The 8,315-nt window shown below is 47.2% G+C and overlaps 1 non-coding gene across 1 annotated transcript; it reads right to left on the minus strand.

Annotated features, from left to right (window-relative positions):
- Positions 1–3,599: 3,599 nt before the first annotated feature.
- TRNAI-AAU (transfer RNA isoleucine (anticodon AAU)) lies at positions 3,600–3,673 on the minus strand. The gene has a single exon. It is a non-coding gene; the product is annotated as a tRNA-Ile (tRNA).
- Between the last annotated feature and the right edge of the window lie 4,642 nt (positions 3,674–8,315).

The raw sequence follows: 8,315 nt of genomic DNA on the forward strand, positions 1-8,315 counted from the left end.
CTCTAGGTACAGAGCGGAAAGTAGCGGTGACAATGGGCAGCCTTGCCGCACGGATGCTCTCACGGCAGTTCTGTCTGTGAGATCTCGGTTAACAATCAGATTCGAGCTACAGTTACTATAAGCCATTTTAACCCCTTTAAAGTTACTTCCCCAACACAGATATGTTCGAGTATTTTAAAAAGAATGTCATGGCATACACGGTCAAAGGCCTTCTATAAATCAATCTGCAACATTGCGACTCGCCTAAAGTCAGCGTCACAGCATTCCAGTATACTTCGAGTGACATGAACATTCGTAAAGATTGTCCGCCCTTGAATTCCACACGTCTGGTGGGGGCCAATCAAGGTGTCCATAACTGCACTGTAAATGCTTGGATAACTCTTTCATAAAAATTTTATGACCAACATTACTAAGCGTTATCAGCCGGTAACCAGTAACTTGTTTAAGGTTAGCAGGATTGTCAGTTTTCGGTATAAGTACTGCATGCGCACGAGAAAGCGACGGTGGTAAAAAACTCATTCTAAATGACTCTTCATAAACGCGTTGTAAAATGAGAGCAGTTTCGCGTTTGAACGCCTTATAAAATTCCGCTGTTATCCCATCAGGATCTGGCGATTTCCCCAAGTGAAGCTTATCAACAGCGTATTCCAATTCCGCTGTTGATAAGTGGTCAGTTGGGGTAATATATTTAAAAATTCAGCCTGAAAGGCCTGTACATCCGCCGATTTGGAAGCGAACAAACCACGGTAATACTGACTGAAAGCCTCCCTTATCACGTTCGGATCGTCCGTCAGAGTACCTTTGTTTTCAATTTCTATGATATCTTTCCTTCTAGCGTATCTTTTTTCTGTCGTCAAATTCTGCCTACTTGGCATATCATCTGTCAGCAAGCGATCCGTTTGTGCCCGGATTTCAGCTCCCTGAAACCTGGTCACATCGATAGGCTCAAGCTTGGCTTTAACTTCGCTGAGAAGATCAGTGTATAGTCCCGGAGCTCTATTTTCCTCTAAAATTAATTCTTTCAACATCTGTTTTAGGTTCTTTTGTCCAGCTTTTTCAGCATGTTGGATTTATATGGACCTTTCGAAAGCCCTGATTTTGACATAAACTTTAAATTCATCCCACTTTCCTGCCCAACTTTTCTCATAACTCAACCAAACTTTTTTTAACACGTTCTTTGTTTCTAAAAGAAACGTATCGTCCATTGACGTTGCATTGAGCTCCCACAAGTCCCAGCTGAATTTCGATTGAGGTGTCAGGTTCTTTCCCATGGTGAATATGACACAACAGTGATCGCTAAATGTAACCGGTTCGACGATGCAGTTATCGCAGATCGCCGCTAGCTCAAGGGAAACGTAAGCTCTATCTACCCTAGCATGACTACGGCCTTGGAAATGCGTATATTGACATCTAATTCCTCCCTTTGCAAACTGGGCTACGTCTTGAAGTGAATACTTTTCAATGTCTTTTTTCAAGAAAACAGCACTTTCGCTTTCGGTGAGCCTGATCGGTCATCTGCACTGAGAACACAATTGAAATCCCCCAAAAGAATGACAAGTATATTGCATTCGATGTACGCACACAGTTCCTGGAAGAACGAAAGACGTTCACGCGGTTTTGTAGGAGCATACACACAGATAACTCTCAAATTTTCCTCCCCGTACAACAGATCACAGAGCACAAACCTTCCCCTCGTGCAACACACGACTGCTTGTTCCTCGATACCAAGACAGTTCTTAATTAACAGAACGCAGCCCGCTGATGTCCCCACTGCGTGACTAGCGTGCACGTTATAACGCGACTTGAACTGCGCAACCATTGCGTCTGTCGCGCTCTCACTCTCTTTGTTTCCTGTACTGCAAGAATGTCAAGGTCTTTCTCATACAACAGGCGCCTTAGCTGGCATTGTTTATGCCTAGCTGCTAGTCCACGCACGTTTAACGTGCCGCATTCGAAATTTGACGGAAGGCAAGCCATGCTGAGAATCCTAAGCACGAACAAGATACAGGTGGCTTACTAGGCGTGCGCCTTACCCCATAAGAAGGGGCGATTAATCCCCGCACCTTGCGCTGCGTACAGGAGACGCTGACGAAGACCGAGACTCCGGAACGTACTTCCCCTTGATCCCGGTGGCTCTGAGCCACTGGCGCTCGAGGCGTTGCAACCCGGCCTCGGTGGAAGGTTGTGGAGGAGGTGGCAACATCGTCTTGGCACGCTTAGCGAGGCCGAAGCTGTCATCTTGCGGTGCCCTGTCATCATGGACTGGCTCCGCTTCGACGTTCATTGCAGACGCCTGATCGCTCATGGCGGCGTTTCCGCCGCGTTGCTCACGTCACCTTGCTCTTTCGGCGTCTCGCTCGATGTTTTCATGATTCCGTCGCAGACGCTTCCTTGTTCATCAGACGCGCTCTTCATACAACGGTCATCAGCGGCCGTCGTTTCAGCTTCCCCGATGTCCACGATCTCCTCTTTATCGTCACGGTCTTCTGAGGCCGCTCCTGTCACATTGGCGTTAGGGTGTCTAGACGCCAGCGCCGGGTGGAGACAACTTAAGCGACGCCGCCATATTGAATCGCAACTGGCCTCTCCCATGTACCGCGAAATGCTCGACTGGTAGCCCAGTGTAGCTCTCGCTGCAAAAGGCCGTTCAAGTTAAAGCTCTTTGAAGCGCGCCGTGGGCATGAACGGCGCCGTTACAAACGCTAGCGCCGCTGAACCCGTGTGATTCAATATGGCGGCGCCGCTGAAGTTGTCTCCACCCCGACGGCGCTGGCATCGAGACACCCTAATTGGCGTACGTATACGTATGCAGTCCTCACGGACACGACCAAAGGCGCGGCACTTAGTGCAGCGAGGCGTCTGGCAGTCGCGGCGGATATGACTGCGTCTGCGACACCGGAGAAAAACAGGTGCCCTACCGGGCACAACCACAAAAACGGAGCCCCCGTGGAACTTGAAAAGATGCGGTAGCTCCTCCGCCGTGACCCTCTCTTTAAGCACCATTCTAGCGACACGTGTTGTCGACTCCGCTGATTCAAATCCTGGAACATTCCATTCCTCATGCCGAATTTCCATCACTTTTCCAAAATTTCTCAGAACCTTCCGAAGGGTCGAACCGGGTATTTGAAATGGCGCCCAGTGAATCGTCACCTTGATCTCCTTTCGACAGGGGTCAATAATGGCACAGTAGCCGCCATTCTCACTCAGGCCTCCGGCCGCAAGCACAGCGTCCTTCGCCTCCTGGGTACGGAACCTCACGAGCCAGAGGTGGCTCATCATCTGGTAAGCACCAATTCCGCTGATATCCTTAAGGACGCCGGCGTCTTGTAGTGGTTGACGAAAGTCCTCTATTGGATACGGACGCTTGGAGGTATCATCGTGCAAGAAAACACACGAACGCACACCTTCGTCAGACGGTAGCGTCAATAGCTAGCAGGTCACCGAGCTGCAGGCCGACTGAGCTAGCAGGCCAGCTGGAATTTAAGCGGGAAACTGATGATGTAATGGTTCAAGTACAGTATAACGCTTGCGCGTAGAAGTGGCATAATGAGTTTTTCATGGGTCCCTAAAGTTTGTGTGCGAAAAAGAAAAAAGAACTTTGGCCTGCGCAGGGATCGAACCTACGACCTTCGCGTTATTAGCACGACGCTCTAACCGACTGAGCTAACAGGCCAGTTGGAATTTGAGCGGGAAACTGGTCATGAAATGGTTCAAGTACAGTATAACGCTCGCGCGTAGAAGTGGCATAATGCGTTTTTCATGGGTCGCTAAAGTTGGGATGCAAAAAAGAAAAGAGGAAGTTTGGCCTGCGCAGGGATCAAACCTACGACTTTCGAGTTATTAGCACGACGCTCTAACCAACTGAGCTAGCAGGCCTTTTTTTTCTTCTTTATTGCCAGTTTTTTAAAACAGTCACATCACTCCACTAAAACACGCTGACCGCGCTCGGGCCAACGCAGCAATTTAAAACTTCTTCAGAGTAGAAAGTTCGTCCAACACGGGTAGCCACTCAGGTGGCTCAAGTGGGGCACGGTAAGCTTCCCGCACGTACATAACACTTTCTATAAAATTTTCTCTCACTGGCCGAACGTTTACATCATCATTTCTAAATGCCATCCTTGTTGTCCATAGACTATGCAGGCCGAGTAGCATGATGAGGTCATAAGGGAAACCCCCCTCGTCACCTTCAGGCAAAAACCGTATCCCATACGGTGTGATTAGCAGGTCTTTCTTTAAAGGGGCTGTGAAGGGGGGCTCTAATAAAGTTGCGGCATGCCTGGGATATTGAAGTACGCCGCTTCACGAATAGAGTCCAGCAAATATTATTTAAATACGCTTTGTAGAAGCTGAGTTATCTGTAGTTAAAATTTGAATTTCAGCGTCTTCGCGCCTTTCCCTCTCCTCTCGTCACTTTTTGCACGCTGTAAGGTACGCGCTCCTTCGCCGACCCCCCTCTGGGAGCGGAGCTTCCCGACCCGACGGAGCTTCCCGGCTTATTGGCCGCGGCCACGGTAGCTGCCTGACGTCTGAAAGCATCTAACCAATGGCCACCTCTCACCTTGTCTACGCAGATGCGGGGGGCGGAGGAGGGTGCGGGCATGAAAAAGTCGCCGGGAAGGGCTCGCCAACTTTGACACGTGATTGTGGGTCGTCTGCTGCGTGTAGAAGAGTATTATTTGGCTCTGGTTTTCATGGCAACACAGTGCAGTGATTAAGTGAGTTAATGTGCTCTCCTCGAAAGGCGTTTCAGAGCCCCTTTAACGTCCTTTGAAGGATGTCCCAATGAAATACAGGGTCCCAACAGTCGATGAGAATGCATGTTCGATCGTTTCTGGCTTTTTGCACAAGAAACAATTTACTGTCCATGGCACAAAAATTTCCTTCTTATCTAGCCATGCTTTGACTGCAAGTGAGTTGCTATGGAGTTGAAAGAAAAAGCTTTCAACGCAGGGTTTTACTGGCATTCTTTTCACCCTTTTGAGAACATCCTGCCCTGGGCCTGCACAGCTTAGCTGTCGGTACATTGGTATGGGTAGCATGACATCCAATACATCTTTATACAATTTCTTTTTTGTTACCAAACTTAAGTAGTGTAAAGAAAAACGCACTTTCAACAAGCGAAAAGACAAAGCAACTTCGCGCCAAAATCCTTCGCACTTCTTTTAACAGAACATGGTACGATGTACTCGGGCAGAGCATTTCACAGATGTACTTGGATAAATGTGCGCAAAAAAATCATTCTGGTCTTGAAGAAAGAAAAAACGCGACACAATTTGCCTCAAATATAGGTGCACAAGACCCACACCACCATTACGAAGCGAATGGAACAAATTGGTCCTGCTCGTACGTTCCCATGTGCTACGCCACACAAAAACAGCAAATACTCTATGTATTTTTTGTAAGTTCACACGTGACATAAATAATACCAGCAGAACATACCACATCTTTGCGACTAGAAAAAGACTAGCAATAGTTGCACGTGCGAACATGGAAAGATTGCGACCGTTCCGTGCAAGCGTTTTATCCCGAGCACTTGCTATTCCATCCTTCCAGTATTGATCGTTGTCATCATAGTGCTGGAGGGGCACACCAAGATATTTCAAGGGCAGCGCTGTCAATTTTACGTTGGCAAACACTTCAAGTTGTTGATCCCACTCGCCATGCCAGAAACCTACTGACTTGTCCCAGTTAACGCGACATCCTGTTTTATCGCAGAAATCACCCGCCGCATGAACAGCTTCTTGAACGCTGGCTCGATTATCGCAGAAGATAGCGACATCGTCCGCGTAAGCAAGCACCTTAACTTCTGCTCCCTCGAGCGTGAAACTGCGTAACCTTTCATTATGTATCAGGTTTAAGCAAAATGGTTCAAGATATAACGTGAAAAGCAAGGGAGACAATGGACAGCCTTGGCTCGCCGAGGATTTTACAGCGATACTTTCGCTAAGTCTTTTATTTACAATGAGATGCGCAGCACACTCAGAGTACGCCATTTTGACACCTTTGGTGACAATATTCTCAATATTGGCATATTCTAAGAGCTGAAAAAGGATGTCATGGGATACTCGATCAAACGCTTTCGCTAGATCGAGTTGCAACATAGCAACTCGACCTCCGAGAGCGTCGCAGCACTCGAGAATGCTTCTCGCCACGTGTGCATTGGTGGTAATGGTGTGCCCTTGAATGCCACAGGTTTTATGTGAACCTACCAGATATTTTATAACGCCTTGTGTCCTTCTTGCCAGCACTTTCATAAAGACTTTCTAATCGACGTTGGTGAGGCTTATCGGCCGATAGGACCCCACCAACAGTAGCCTAGTTGCGTCGTCACACTTGGGAATCAAGACAACACGAGCCGTCTTAAGAGTGGGTGGCAATTTTCCCGTATCGTAAGCCTCTTTGAAGACTCTATGCAAAAAAGAACTGAGCACTCCTTTGAAAAATTTATAGAAGACGGCGCCTAGGCCATCAGGTCCAGGTGACTTTCCTGCACTTAGCTGGTCAATCGCACATTCTATTTCGGTAACACTGATTGGCGCTTCCAATCTTTCTTTAACGCTGTCATCTAATTTGGGCATTCGTCGCAAAAAAATCAAGTTCAAAACCTTCTTTCTTTGTATGCTCCTTTCCCAGTAAATCTCGATATTGATCAACAAATGCGGCTTCTATAAGATTCGGGTCGGTGGTTTCCTTATTTCTGTACAGTATTTTGTGGACTTAATTTTTTCCGGCATAACTCTCTTCGTCACTCAGGGATCGCTTAGTGGGCGTCTCTCCAAGCCATAATCGCTCAGCGCGTGCTCGCACCACTGCCCATTTATACTTATCTTCATTTACAAGCTCAAGTTTGCTTTTCATTTCCTTTATCTGTTTCATACAGAAACCAGGCTGCGCACTTTCGATGTTCAGCAGTAACTTCAGCTGGCACTGCAAATCCTTTTCTTTTTGCTTTTCCTTGTGTTGCAGCACAGTTGCTCGCTCGATTGCTTTCAGTTTTACGTTGGCTTTAAAGCCTTCCCAGCTGGCTGCAAAGCTACTATAATCATTCGCTGCAGTGTGCAGCAATTGTTTTACATCGTTTACAAAGAAATAGTCGTCTAAGAGCTTAGCATTTAATTTCCAGAGGTCCTAGTTAAATTGCGACTTACCCAGGCTGGACACAACGCGGCAATGATCAGAAAAATATACTGGTACAACGTAATTGCTTCCACACAAAGGTGCCAAATCCATCGATATATAAATGCTATCAAGTCTAGCATGGCTCTCACCTTAGAAATGTGTGAATTTCACCTGAGTGCTTGTGGATAAAAGACAGCTGACATCTATTAACTCATAATCGTCAACTAGCCCATTCAATACATTAACACTTTGATGTCTTACTATTCGACCTTTGTCTCGGTCCTCTGGCCTACAAACACAATTAAAATCTGCAAGGAATATAATATTCCGTTCGGATTTCAGATGCGGCTTTAGATTTTCAAAAAGAAAAACACCTTGCGATCACATTTCTTGTTGGGTGAGTAAATGCACACTACACGCCCACTACACTACACAATAAATGGGCCATTTGCACAAACACAAGCTTGCTTCTCCACAATTCTCACACTCTTGCGTATAAATAGCGCGCAACCTGCAGATGCTCCTACAGCATGAGAAGTGCACACGTTGTAGTTGGCAGTGAAAGCCTGCACCATGCGGTCCGTCTGCTCTTGGCTGCTGACCTAGGTTTCTTGTACGGCAGCGATGTCAATGTTGTTTTCAATGAATAAACGGCTAACCTGGTACTGCCTACGCCTACTTGCCAAGCCTCGTACCTTCAATGTGGCTACACGTACGGCTTTCTTAAAATTCGCTGCCATGTTTGATCAGAGCAAAAGGGCCGCATGTGTCTTACCTCCATATGCGGTACCATAAAACATGCGCCGTTTAAAGAGTGTTACGGTTGGCGTTTGACACCATGTGCAGAAAGGAATTTCACCCGACCTTTTCTCACCATGCTTTGTCGAAATGAGGCGTGACTTCTTTCCGCCAATCAGACTCTGTGCCGGTCACGTGACATCGACGGAAGCAAGATCCCCCCGACGATTGTAGAGAGCCTATTTAAGGGGCTCCTAAATGTACTTTTGGGGAATTCAACCTCTTCTCTTCATATTTCACCAACCTTGGAATAAACTGTGCAAGTTTCGCACTAGAAATCGTCTCGTCCTTGCTCGGTCGCCATGGTCTACCGGATGCCTGCAGCCCGCCGACGACGCCACGCTACCCAATAGTAACGTCGGTCGAGCTTAGATAGGCATGCGTCGCAACAAGAGACA

The sequence above is a fragment of the Amblyomma americanum genome, chromosome 3 (genome assembly GCF_052857255.1).
Source record: "Amblyomma americanum isolate KBUSLIRL-KWMA chromosome 3, ASM5285725v1, whole genome shotgun sequence".
Lineage (NCBI taxonomy): Eukaryota > Metazoa > Arthropoda > Arachnida > Ixodida > Ixodidae > Amblyomma > Amblyomma americanum.